This window comes from Typopeltis vanoorti, chromosome 15, assembly GCF_054136105.1.
Source record: "Typopeltis vanoorti isolate ZY-2024b chromosome 15, IOZ_Tvanoo_1.0, whole genome shotgun sequence".
In the NCBI taxonomy this organism is placed as follows: Eukaryota; Metazoa; Arthropoda; class Arachnida; order Uropygi; family Thelyphonidae; genus Typopeltis; species Typopeltis vanoorti.
In genome coordinates this window covers 26,881,828-26,896,719 of record NC_143563.1, presented here as the reverse complement: position 1 = coordinate 26,896,719, position 14,892 = coordinate 26,881,828, and the positions used below count along the sequence as shown (strand labels likewise).

Sequence of the window (14,892 nt, the reverse complement as noted above, 5' to 3'; positions counted from 1 at the left end):
ATATCACTCCGAAAGTAAAATTAAGAAAGTATGCAGCTGAATATTTAGATTTCGGTTTTACAAAGACTAAAGCAAATGATGAAGAAATTAGCATGAAACCGAAAAAGCTTAAAAGACATTTGGAAAAACAAACTTTGAGACGTCTTTGCTGCCAAACTGAAATGTTTAGAAAAGCAAAAATCTAGCATTAAAAAAGCTTTCTCTGTAAATGAAAAAGCTTTACTAGCTTCTTACAAAGTTGCATATAAAATAACTAGTTGTAAAAAGCCTCACACTATCGGAGCAGACCTAATTTTGCCAGCTGCGATGTGGAAACTATGCTTGGAGAAAGTTTTGCTAAACAATTATAGTGCATACCTCTATCAAATGATAATGTTGTTCAGCGAATTGGTGATATATGTGAAAATATGCAGCAAGAACTTTTGTCGAAGCTTTGTGACCAATTATCCTCAATTCAACTTGATGAGACAACAGATAGCACAAGGATTGTCATTTAATTGCTTATGTTCGATTTTGTGATTATCAGCAATTGAAGAATTATTGTTTTGTAAACCAATAGAAAGAAGAGCCACAGCATCTGAATTGTTGAACTGTTGACTTGTACGAAGCGATGGACGTCAATACCTTGGACTACTATCCCTTCATCGTTAGATTTGGATTATTTATAGAGAGAAATTTTTGAGCACCTGGCTCGCCCGAGTTAGGGCTGTGTAGAATCGTTTGAGTCGATGGTCAGAACTGCCTTCGGGTGTTTGTGTCTCCATCTGTCGTTTTCGTCGTAGTTTGATGATTCTCGAACGTGTTGGTTGGGATGGAGTGATGCCTGAGCGAAGTACTTGGCAGCAGTCTGGATGAGAAACGTAGGTATGTCAGGTATGGTTCCGTCTTGGTGGAGGAGAGTGTTCATAACAAACCACGGGGAGTCGAAGATCATTCGGAGGCATTTATTTTGGTATACCTGTAGTCTTTTGACGTTGCTGGGGGAGGTGTGGCTCTACTCCGACGATCGGTACGTAGTGTGGGTCTGATGATTGATTTGTATATTCTTAGTTTGTTTTCTGTGTTGACCTTACTTCTTCGGTTGAGAAGAAGGTAGAGTTGAGCTATTGCTGAGTTGGCTTTGTTGCAGGCATGCGAGATGCGAGGGTGGAAGCTGAGTCGGTTGTCTAGTTTGATACCTAGGTATTGTACTTCTTTTTGGCATGGGATATCAGTGTTGAACATCGTGACTGCTCCGTGGTGGATTGCTTTCCTTCTTGTAAAGAGTATAGTCGTGCTCTTGTCAGCATTGACGTTAATTCTCCATTTTTGAAACCATTTATCGAGATTTGTTGTTGCATTTTGTAATCGTTTTGTGGCTAGGTGTGGTCTGAGTGATCTGGTCAGTATCACCATGTCATCTGCATAGAAAGCCATAGTGGTTTGATGCAGCGCTTGGGATGTCTGCGATGTAGATGTTAAAGAACAGCGGTGATAGGAGGTAGCCTTGCGGGACACCTGCTGTGATGCTTCTCGCGGAGGATCTGAGGCCACGTAACTGACTTGAAATTTTTGATCTTTCAGATAAGATTCTATGATTTAGGTAAGGTTTAGTGGGTATTTCGCAGTTATTAGTTTGTGGATGAGGCCTTTATGCCTATATCGAAGGCTTTCGCCACGTACTGGAAGATTGCACCTGTGTGTTGTTTCCAGTTCATCCGGTGGTTATGAATTCTATAAGTCTGTGGACCTGTTGACTTGTGCGCGAAATCCAAATTGTTCTTTCGGGATTAGGTCGATCTTCTCCGTTTCGTCTTGTAAGCGGTTTAGCATTTCGTTTTCGGCGATTTTTCCCAGACCTGATAGGCGGTTGATAGGTCTGTAATTCTGGGGGGATTGAGGTGCTTTCCGTTGTTTATGGATGAGGATTATGTCTGCCTGTTTCCAGCGAGGGGGGAAGTAGTTGAGTCTTAACATCGCATTGATGATAGCTACTAGATGCATAACTGTTTCATGAGGGAGTGCTTTTATAATTTTGTTTGAAATTTTATCAGGACCCGGGGCCTTTCTGTTGTTGAGGTTTTTGAGGAATTGGTATACTTCCTTTGGTGTAGCATAACTTATGTTTTCTTGGCTGCAGGGTTGATGGAGTACAGAGCAGACAGGCCTGTGGATTTTTTCAATGAAGCGCAAGTCCGCATGCATGTAGTTTGGACTGAATTGCAGCTCCAGGGCATCTGCGAAGGCTTCTGCTTTCTCGTCGTCTCGGTAGACGATGATCTTTTCTCCACGGATTGGTTGTATGTTGGGGTGGTCGCTGCAAAGGGCTTTAGTCATTTTCCATAGCGAGTTGTCATCGGTGTTTAAGGAGTTTAGCTTCCTTTTCCACAGTTGGTTTTTGTGATCTTTGATTGCATATCAAACTAGGTTTGTTGCCCTGTTTAACGCTTGTCTATCCTGAAAGGACAGTGTTGTATGGTATTGGCGTCTGATCCTGTTCTTGCTGCGGATAAGCTTTATAATCTCTTCTAGAAGTATGTTGGCTTGAAGTGATGGAGGCTGTTGCTAGGCCAGCTTCGATTGTGCTTTCCAGCTTAGTGATCGCTGTGTCTACTACTTTGGATGAGGAGATGGTTGGGAGGGGGCCTGTGAGGTCGTAGAGAGTGGCGTTGAACTTTTTGAAATTTGTGCAGGACTGCATGGGAATGATTTCTGTTTCTCCTCCTAGGCTTAGTAGTACCGGGTTGTGATCGGAACTAAGATCATTGACAACCTGTAACTGGAATTGGTGTGAAGTGTTCCTGAAAATGGCTATATCTAGCACATCAGGTCTGTCCAGCCGTCCGTAGTGTGTTGGTTCGGTGGCCTGCTATGATGATGTTTCTTGTCATAGCAAATTTGTGTAGACTCTTCCGATTGTTGTTGGAGTTTCTACTGTTCCATGCAGTATGTTTTGCATTTAGGTCTCCTGCCACTATTGATGTTCTTCGTTTCTGTCGAGGAGCTGGGAGAGATCCGACGCTATGAGTGGTTTGCCTGGAGGGTTGTAGACTGAATATAGCTTTAGATTACCTGCATTGTTTGTGTGTGTGTGTGTGTATCTCAATTCCAGTTTCTTCCAGGTTTGTAGTCATTGTCTTCTTGATCGCATTGTATCTTATATCTTTTTTGACAAAGATAGCCGTGCCACCTCCTCTGCCATTAAGTCTGTCATTCCTAAGTAGTGTGTAGTACCTTAATTTGAGGTTGTCACAGGGTCGAAGGTGCATCTCGTTTATTAAGAGTTTGTAGTTCCAGGAGATTGTTGCTTAGGCCGTTAGCATTCCAGAATGCAATCTGTATGAAGATATTTGAAGTAGGCGTATTAGTCATTGCATATCATTGAGAATATTACTTGAGTGTGTTTTAGGAACTTGTTTGTATCACTTTGATTAGGGTTGGTGCCGGTAGCATCTCCCCTAGAGTGGTAGCTAGTATAGCAGTTGAGTTTTGATTGTTGGGAGTAGGTTCTGCTGGTTTGATCTTTGAGGTAACTGCTGCAGCATATGAGCTATGTGTTGTTGTTCGCTGATGGATTCCTCCTTCCAGGGATGTTGCACATTTTTGAGGTGGTGAAGTGCCTGCTTTTCTGTTTCTTGTCATGTTATCTGGGTGGAGAGTGCAACCTTTATAGTTCGCCGAGTGTGATCCACCACAGTTTGCGCATGTGTGAGAAGGGTGACTGCCCCGCATTTCACACATTTGTATTCCGCTCTGCAAAGTTTCTGCACATGCCCGTATTTCTGGCAACGGTGGCATTGCCCTGCAGTTGGTTTCAGCCTGAGTTGTTCAGTCTTAATCACTAGTCTAAATCATATATTTCTCTTTGGTCCTTGATGATTTCAATCAGCACCAGCTGCATGGGACGCTTGTCCGCCCTATTATTCCTAGAGACCATAATCAGTTCGAGGCCTTGTGATTTTAGGTCAGAGCTATTTCTTCTGATGTTATAGTTTCTACTAGCCCTCTTATAACCACCTTTATTTTCTCGCTCTTTAGCTAAAATTCATGTGGCAAGGAATTTCTAACTAATCCATGTATTTGGTAAGTCGGTGGTAGTCCGATGCTCCTTCTGGTTGAATTCGGAGTCCTTGATCAGAGTTTTTAGCTGAAGTGAAATTAATTTCTGAGTTTTTCATGACCTCCACAACTGTCGACCATTTTTCCGTATCGCGTAGAATCACTGGTGGATTCGTTCTTTGATCTGTGCAGCTGTGTCCATTGGTGCTTCATGGTCTGCAGTGATAGCCACTTTGTCTGTTGGTGCTTGGGGCTTTGCTGCTGTAGTCACCTTCCTGCGCTTCTTCCTACTGACTATCTGATAGTTTTCAGGGTCCTCTAATGAATGAGTATCAGCTGTTGAGGTATTTCCTCTGCTGTTGTCTTACAAGGTGCTGGGAAGAGGGTCGGGGGTTGGCAGTCCTCTGACATGCTAACATAATCCCATCACTTAACCATAAGACGCTAAAAACATTATCAATCAAATTCGCAATTCACCATCAATAATACATGAAACTAACACGCTGGCGGCTATCTTTGTTCCTCTTATAATGACCAGCATCTGAATTGTTCAAAATATTGAATGATTTTATATGTAAGGCAAACATACAGTGGAAAAATTGTGTTGAAATTTGCACTGATGGTGCTCGAGTTATGTCTGGAAGGTTTAAAAGTTTATAAGTCGTTGTGAGGGAAAAATCCCCACAATGTATTTAGACACATTGCATGAATCATAGAGAAGCTCTTGCTGCAAAGGAAATGAGTCCTGGTCTAAACATTGTGTTAACAACAGTTAAAACTGTGATGGTGAATCATATAAAAATGAGACCCTTAAAATCAAATTTAAGTGAACTAAAGTGAAGGATTAAGTGAACAACAATGTGGTTTTATTGCTTCCACTTTCCCTTGCTGTTTTTTTTTCAGATTTGAAGTGAACATGTGTTGTCCACATGACCACATTTCAACCAATTGTTTGTTGTTTATTGATTTTTATTGTTGAAGGGTTTCCTCCTTGAACCAAGGCTCAATATATTTTCAGAAGTGCTAAGTAATACTTGGACAAAGTGTGTTTTGAGTTAACCCCAGTATTTATATATTTTAGGAAATCGCTCGACTGAAAGATAAAAGCAAGCTTCCAGTTGAATTGAAATGCTAACACTCTTCAACCAAATTCCATATGTGAAACTGCCACAACAATTTCACTATATATATATTTCTAAGTTTTAACACGTTTACGAATTTTAACACTTTCGGTTGAACCTTATTGCTGCTTTGGGGAAGAATACGAACTCACACACATCTAATTAATAACAATAGTTTGTAGTTAGGTAATGTGTTTGCCGGTGACATATGGTTTTGCTTGAGTCTAAATAGCATAGTTTCTGTATGAAAGGACATGTGATTCATTAATTAGTGTCGTTTTATCCATAACAACACTAATAGTGCAATTAGAGACAGCAATAAGTTGTCTCTAATTGCACTATTTGTTGAGAAATATATTACACAATTGCTGGTATCTTATTCACTGTCATAATAAAAGTACTTGTTTTTCTTGCCTCTGCAATGGCTATTGGGGAGGGCGTGTTGTTTACCGGGGAGAAAATTTCTATCTCCCAATCTGAACGGAACGTGGTTCAGCTTTTTTTTTTTCATTTGCGAGGTATATGAGAAACTTTTTAATTTCTTTTTTTGAAAAGTAAAATCAGGGGTACGAGTTATATTCGAGTACATATGGTATTTGAATTATGGATTCAAATACCTTCAGAACACACGTAATTTACAGACAAAAAATACTAGTTGTGGTGGTGGTGTTGAGGTGGGCGGTAGATGGCGTTGATGGAGATAATTCGTAGTAGAGGTTCGGTGTAGTGGTTGAGACAGTTGTGGGTGTCCTCCCGCGATGAGTCTTCTGACTCCTTGGGGGTATCAGGAATAATAATAATAATAATAATAATAATAATAATAATAATAATAATAATAATAATAATATATCAACAGTAGCCTGATTACGAGGGACGGGGAGGTTTGGAACTTCCCTGGATAGTATTCAAAAGGAAAGGTAAATACAATTGATTATTTTGTATAGTGCCCCGAAACTTATTAGTTTAGAATTTAACCACTGGGAAAGCATTTGAGTCCACCTCAAAACTCGGAAACAGAATTTGGAAACATATTTTCCGAATAACTTTTATAAGAAATTTCTGTGGGTTCACGATCCATTTCAGGCTTGCAGTCACGAGAACGACCTTTCATTATCGAAAAAAGAACAGCTAATTGAGCTTTCAAGTGACAGTGGGCTTATAATGCAATTCCGTGATCGTGGTTTGGCTCGATTCTGGATCTCGCCTTCTAAGAATTGAATTTCCCGAATTATCTGAAGAAGCATCGAAAATTCGTCATGCAGTTTCCTAAAACCTGTCTTTGCGAGAAACGATTTTCATCGCTACTTCAAATAGAAACAAAATACGAAATTCGTCTTAGTGTGTGTGCCGATGTTCGACTGAAGTTGACCAATATTGAGCCAGATATCCAGCAACTCTGCAATGCCAAGAAGCTCATCCATCTCATTAAAAATAAATAGTAAATAATTATATCATATTATTTATTTGTTTAATAAAAATTAAAACTTTGTTCGATGATGATATACTTTTACTCGTTTACTTCCAAGTTAATTATGTTTCCAAATATATTCAAAACATGCTTTTAGATTTATTATGTTATAAATGGCACAGTTTTTCCTAAATGTTGGTAATCCCCACATACGTTTTTTAAAAAATTACATAACTTAGTGGTCCATAGAATTATTTTAGGCAGTTTACTTGTCCTTGGGCTTAGAAGGGGTGAGAAACGCTGTCCCATAGCTGTCCGAGTCAGGCCAGAGAGGATCACGGGTATCATGTATTGGCGAATCAATGCAGATGCCCAGTCATAGGTCGTGTGCGATACAATCGTATTCTGTGCTATTTTGCATTGAGTTTGTTGAAAAGCACGTCTTGAACTTGAAACTTTTCTACCACAGATCTGGATGCTATCCTCGGAGTTAAACTATCGGTTATTATCGCCGGAGATTTAAACGCAAACCATCACGCCTGGAGCAATAGGTCTATAAATAGGAATGGCCGTATCCTCTTTAACTACACAAGTTCAAATTTCGAAGCTGTGGCTGGCCCCTTAGTGCCAACTCACCACAGTCCGACTGGCTCATCCCACGTCTTGGATATAGCTGTCCACAATCCTATTCTGCTCCAACTGGGTTATCAGAGTGGACTTTCCCCTTCGCCTCACACCTTCATTCCCTTGGGAAAACTATCCAAAATGCTTCCAAACTACATTGATCCCGTCCCTCATATTAATTCCAAGGAAGAAATTGATTCTGCAGTCAATAAACTTACTGATCAAATCAAGCGATAGCATCTATCACCTCAAATTCAATTGCTTTTAAGCCTGAACGACTACCAGATAACATAATGAACTTAATCAGGGAAAAAAATAAAGCAAGAAAAGGATACCACAACACCAGAGCACCCCAAGACAAAAAAAATCTCAACAAAATGAACAGTGTAGTGAGAGATGCACTTAAAGCCCACAGAAACAAACTATGAGAAGACAAATTAGCCTCCATATCACCTGGTGATCAAACCGTCTGGAAGTTCCTGAGAAACATCAAAAACAAAAATAAATCTCTTCCTCCTCTCAAATCTGACCTGAACATTGTTTACATAGATGCAGAAAAATCCGATACCATAGCTAAAAATTTCGAAAAACAGTGCAGCCCTTCATACGATAACCTAAACTTCAATCATATATATAAAATTCACCGCCACGTCAGACACGTGTTAAAACGGCATGATACCTGTACCAGCCAACTCACACCTACTTCTCCAGCTGAAATTTATGACATTATAAAGAACTTAAAGAATAAAAAAGCTCCAGGGCTTGACGACATATCCAACAAAGATGTTAAACTGCTACCCCGAAAGGCCATCGTACATCTTACAACAATAATAAATGCTATGTTCAGGTTTAAGTACTTTCCCTCTGCATGGAAGTTGGCAGACGTAGTTTCTATATACAAGCCTGGCAAGGACCTTCAGCAGCCTCAATGTTATCGTCCCATAAGTCTGATTTCTAATTTGGGCAAAATAGCAGAAAAAGCTATCCTTTCGAGAATTCAATTTTCAGTAAAAAAATTAAACATCCTTCCTTCAGAACAGTTTGGTTTTCGCTAGTTTAACAGTACCACCCAACAAATTCATAGACTAATCGAATTCATTACCACAAGTTACAATTGGCACCAATACACTAGAACAGTTTTTCTTGACTTAGAAAAGGCGTTTGACAAATTATGGCACTTTGGACTACCATGCAAGTTGATTTTAGCTATTCGTTGTTCTTAATGGCAGACGAATGCAAGTCAAACTGAATGATATATTATCTACCCAGTGACGAATCTTGGCAGTAGTGCCTCAAGGATCCCTACTGGCACCGATACTTTTCACGATTTACATGGCGGACATTCCGCACAATCGAATGTCATCTATCATTGCCCTATACGCAGACGACACAGCTATACTAACCAGATCTATTAAACCGCACCTTGTCACCAAGAAACTGCAAGAAAACCTCCAGGGATTAGAGCACTGGTTCTTGGAATGGAGATTGCAAGTAAACCCTCAGGAGAGTATCGCCATGCTCTTCACTAAAAACTCAATATCTCCCAAAGATGACATCTTCCTATTTAATATCAAGATTCCCTTGAAAGCAGAAGCCAGATATCTGGGTGTACTGCTGGACAGAAAACTAACCTTCAAATCACATATAAAAGCCTCATGTACAAAAGCATCAAGAATCATTGCACAGCTTTACCCTCTTATCAATAGGAATATCAAGCTGGATACCAAAATAAAACTGCTCCTTTATCAGTTGATGACTCGACCCATTATTACTTATGCATCCCCAGGCTGGAGCCACACCTCAAGTACAAAAATCCTCAAACTATAGAGAGTGCAAAACAAATGTCTCCGCGTGATGTTAAACGCACCATGGTATATCAGAAATGTTCAACTCCACCAGGATACAAATATCCCCTACATCTACTCTTTCCTGCAGTCTTCAGCAGTAAAGTTCCTCTCAGCATCCTCTTCACATCCAAATAAATTAGTGCAACAAGCTGCAAATTATGATGAAACACACTTCTCCAAATATAGGAGACCCAAGGCCATCCTACCTCCAAATTATTATTATTATTATTATTATTATTTGACACCTCCAGGGAGTCCAAAGACTCATCGAGGGAGAGTGTGCCAACAGCATCGAACGATTGGTATCCTTCCAACTACTAACGGCGCTCAAACTTACTTAACTGAGCCATTAGTAGCAGAGGCTCTACCAATCGACTAACCTTTGCCGGCAATGAAGATCTTTAAATCGCACCCACTCAGGCAGAGCACTTAGCTCATAAACGTTTCCATAGACAGCAACCTTATCAGATAGCAGGGATTATAAAAGCATTTTGCTTCGCCCTTATAGTCAGCAACGTTTTGCGTCTTGCAAAACTTCTTTCCATCTCTGAACATTTAACCTTACCGTACGTAAATTCTTCAATAACATTGAAGTTAAGTTAAAATTTTAAAGTTAAATTTGTAAATGATTTCGTTTTGTTTTTTGGATTTTGTGCTTCAAATTATGGCTGAAAAACGTACGCAGAGTATTTTATTGAACTATTTCAAAAAAAACCCAAAAAGGATGATTCAAATGTTAGTAACAATGTTGGCGCTATTAATATTGTCAATACGATTTGGATTCGGTTTCCCTAGTCGCAGGGAAAAACTGACAAAACCATCGAATTATCCTGAAGAAAATACTTCCTTAGTTATTAATAATTCTCACGACATCGCATTTTTGAAAGAACAGACATTTAATTCTGACGATAATTTAGATAGTGTGAAAAAGTTGTGGAAACCAGAACCAAAGTTTAATATTCCTGCAATCTGTACTGCAATTCACAATCGAAGTTTTCAATATACATGTTTGAAAAATTTACATGGCTTGTGTACCTTCAAGTTGAAAATAGTGCTTACTGTAAATATTGTGTGTTTTTTGAAAACCTGCTAATGTTGGAAAACCTAAATCTGAAGTACGTGGGCAGTTAGTTACGCAAGGTTATAATAATTGGAAGAAAGCCGAAAAATTTAATAATCATCAAAAAACAAAATATCATATAACGGCTGTTATGATTTACGAAAGGCTAAACAATATTCTAGATGGAAAATGTATTCCAATCAATCGACAAATTGATGTAGATAGTGCTTCACAAGCTGCAGTTAATCGGAAACGATTAGAGCCGATTATACAGTAATTTTATGTGGTCGGCAAAATACACCCTTGAGAGGACATTGTGATTATGGAGAATTTTCATTTGAACAGGAGCAAATCGCCAATGAAGGCAATTTTCGAGCTTTGTCAAGAACTGGAATCGATGCGGGCGACAAAAATTTTGCTGAACATTTTAAACATTCTGCCAAAAACGATACCTACACTAGTGGAACATACAAAATCATTATTTAAATTAAGGGGATATTAAATTCCACATACATACAAAATCAAATTATAAATGCATGTAATGAAATAATTTTGAACCGTTTGGTCGAAAAAATTAATTCGGCGAAATGTTTTTTAATTCTTGCCGATGAAACTTGTGACATTTCTTCCACTGAACATCTTTCCTTGTGTGCCAGGTATATAGACGAAGAAAATGACAACAAAGATTGTGAAAAATTTTTACAATTTGTTCCTGTAACAAGCACTACAGGAAAAAACTTATCTGACAAAATATTAGAAAGCTTGAATAATTATGCCATCGATTTGTCATATTTACGTGGGCAAGGTTACGACGGTGCCACATCAATGGACGGAAAGTTTAATGGTGTCTAATCTCACATATTAGCTATATATCCACAAGCTATATATGTTCATTGTGCATCGCATAGTTTGAATTTGGCAATTGGAAATGCTGTATCTGTGACTGAAATAAGAAATTGAATTGGCATAGTTGAAAAGGTACACAATTTCTTCAATACCCCTAAGAGACAGGACGTACTTGTTGACAACATTGATAAATATACACCGCATACTAAGAGACAGAAACTACGCCAAGTTTTCCCGACTAGGTGGGTGGAACGCCATGAAGCTATCATGACCATGGTAGAATTATATGATGCAGTGATTCATGGTCTTGAAACAATCATTTCTTGGGAAGAAAGAGACTCGTCCTCTAAAGGAAAACTTTTGAATAATTCATTGTGTGAATTTGGTTTTATAATATCTTTATTTAGCTTGCAAAAAATATTTGCGTACACCTTACCATTGTCTAAAATAATAAAATAAAATGACAGTGACCTCGTAATTGCCCTAAATTTTGTTGATGATGTTGTGGCTCAATTAAATACCATTCATGAAATACCAGAGTCTTTATCTAAAGATATTTACAATGAAGCATGTATAAAAGCCAATAATTTTAATATTGACATTAAAAAGACAAGGACTACATCAAAAAACATTAAGGTTCCAGGCGATTCTGTAGAAGAGTATTTCAGGAGAACTATTTTCATTTCATTTATTGATCAAATATTGACTCAGCTTCAGGATCGATTCACTCGGCACCGCAACATTTTGAAAAAAAAAAAATTGTCTTCTACCAAATGGAAAAGATGCTCCAACAGCAAGCGCAATGGAAGATTTTAGTCAGTTGTGTGAATTTTATGCCGGCGATTTGCCTTATACAAATCCAGCAATTTTGAACGCCGAATTCAAGTTGTGGTATAAGAAATTTGAAAAACCTTTTGCAATAGATCCATACAAAAATTCCGTTGATGCAGTTTCAAAGTGTGAAAAAATGATATATCCTAACATCTATAACTTATTAAAAATATTTACAACGCTTCCGGTAACAACATGCGCCAATGAAAGGTCATTTTCTAACTTACGCCTTTTAAGAACCTATTTACGATCTACCACGACACAATCACGATTGAACGGACTGGTTTTGCTGTATATACACAGAGATTAATGTAAGCAAGACTGAAATAATTCAAGAGCTTTATAAAAAGAAAAGAAAACTGGATTTTATTCTTTAAATAGATTTTTATAAGCACCTAATGAATTTTATGTAATGAATGAAATTTAACGAATTTTAGTTGAACGGATAAAAATATTTTTAATGCAAATTCATTGCATTAAAAATATTTTTATCCGTTCAACTCGGCGAAGCTTAAATTGTGGGTGCGCCACTGCCCACGACAACATAATGGTAATGTACTAGTGGATTAGAAACCAGTTTCAAATTATCCCTGAAGGTTTCTTATTTGAATAAGAAGAAGAATTCATAAACTTGACGTCAAGCAGCGAAATCAAAAGACAATTTGAATTATGGGTCAGTGTTGATGATGAATGTTCTGAACGTCAAGATGAATGTCAAGAGCTTTTCGTGCACTTTTGCCATTTCCAACATCTTATCTTTGTGAAATAGGGTTTTCTGCAGTGGCTGCATTAAAAACAAAATATAGACCTGAGTTAAATATAGAAAGAAAACTAAGAGTGTCAATTTCCAGTATATCACCATCATATGAAAAGCTTTGCTCCGCACCACAGACCCAAAGAAGCCATTAATTTTTATATTCGTTATTTTTGTTTAGTTTTAATTAGTTGCATGGTATATTTTGCAATATCGATATGTTCCCGTAAGCGTAATACTTTTATTCAATACTGATTTTGTGTCAATAAAGTTTCATTCAATGCTTTTGTTTCAATTAAGTAGTTTTTCCATTGATTTCCGCTTTCTTCACCCCCCCCCCCACAAGGTTGAGATTTCACTGCTGTACTGTAATAAAAATTACACCCTTTCAGTTTTCTTGGGGAAAGGGTGGAGTATTTTTTTAAATTTACAACTTCACACTACGTCTCGTTTGAAAATCCCACACAAATTACTTCCGACTCCTTATGACGCCATTTAACATCTATAAGAAAACTAAGGCTGCTAAAAAATATTTTCACTGGACTGAATTCATATAAAATAAATCACCCATTCAGGTTGCATATTAAGCTGAAAGGCCTGTGACGCCAGAATTTCACTCATCGATACAATATTTATGACCTCACGTAATTAAAATGCAAATAATTTCTATGGGTTATGTAATCTCCAATGTATATCAGCATCTATCTGAAAAACATCTTTCGTAGCATCGGTGGTTCAGTGGTAGAATGCTCGCCTGCCACGCGGGCGGCCCGGGTTCGATTCCCGGCCGATGCAAAATGAAATTTTTTTTTCTTCTTTTTCGACAATTTCGTAAGTGTATATCCCCCCCCCCCCCAAAAAAAAAAAAAAAAATTCCATTTTTTGAAAATAAATTTTTACTTATTAAAGAAAAAAATTATTTCATGAAAAAAACGGAGAAGTGATGTTTCTATTTTCTTTCTTCCCCAACCCAGTTTTCAGCCTTAAGAGTTTTTTATTGTATTTACGTATTTTTTTCTTACAAAATTGGCACTACTGATATTGCACATAGGCTCTACTATTATCAAATATGAAAATACATACTTTCTAAAATTTGTATAACTAACTTTCATATTTGTTCTCTCTCCTCTTTTTTTTTTTTTTTTTTTTTTTAGACTTTAAGGAAGAATTGGAATTTATGATTCTCCTCACCAAGTGTATTAAAAAATAAATAAATAAAATAATAATAAAATTATGAAATAAAATGGCTGATTTGCATCAAGAGAAATTTTCATATAACATCTTGCCAGTCTTTGAGGAAAATGTCATTAACTGTTACCTTCAACATCTTGAGGCCCACCAGTTAATTTAAGGCTACCAGTAAGGATTTCATCATACCAGATCCACAACAGATCTCTTTACCTGCATCACTTGCCTCTGGACAAATATCCTGGAAAACCTGAAAGGAACCTGTGTTGTTACACTTGTCATGTCCAAAGCATTTGATGATTGGGAATAGCAGACTGCTCTGCAGCTGCCATGTTATCATCTCTTTAGTTGGGAAATCTGTTTAGCTGCCATGTTATCATCTTAGTTGTTAGGAAATACCTCATGCAGTATTTCTTAATAAATTCAAATGTTAAAAAAGGGCATTACCAGATTCCTTCTCTCTTTCTCTTGACCCCTGATCACACTTGGTACTAATATTTGCTTTATATGACAGCCACGAAAGCAATTTCTCATACTCTTGTTTTTTACTGCTTGAAACAATTCATTCATAAATTTTCTCATTCTTACTTTCAACATCAAAATCATTTATACATATATTATAGAAATTATTTTTCTTCTTGGTCTTTCCTAATACTAACAGTATTAGGAAATCATATAATACAATTCTGCATTACTATGATGAAATCATAGTAATGCAGAAGTCATATTTCGCAATGGAAATATGACTTCTGCATTACTTCAACCTTGGTATCTCATTTCTGGATCTGGCTCCCATTGATGAGACCTCAATAAAGGTTGAAACCAGTCTGGGTAGTGACCCTTCCCATAATGCATAGCATTATACATGTCCATAAGGATATGTACTTTGCATTACAGGATACTAAGGTAAGTGATATGAAGTCATTAGTCTCTATATATCAGTTGCCCAGTTGTGAAGTTACTTCATGTGCAAACTTTGTTTGCTTACACTTCGATAAAGGATTAAACCAAGAATATAATTTCTTGGCATCTTTAATTTATTTAAGTTAGTTCCAAAAAAAAAAAAATTGTCTTTGCTCTTCAAATACACTTCTATTCATAGAATCAATGACACATCAAATAAATATATATTAAAACACTAGACATCTATTTGAAAATGACAGATTTGGCCATCA

The 14,892-nt window shown here is 37.5% G+C and overlaps 1 non-coding gene across 1 annotated transcript; it reads left to right on the top strand.

Moving 5' to 3' along the window:
* Positions 1-13,253: 13,253 nt before the first annotated feature.
* TRNAG-GCC (transfer RNA glycine (anticodon GCC)) lies at positions 13,254-13,324 on the top strand. The gene has a single exon. It is a non-coding gene; the product is annotated as a tRNA-Gly (tRNA).
* Positions 13,325-14,892: the final 1,568 nt, after the last annotated feature.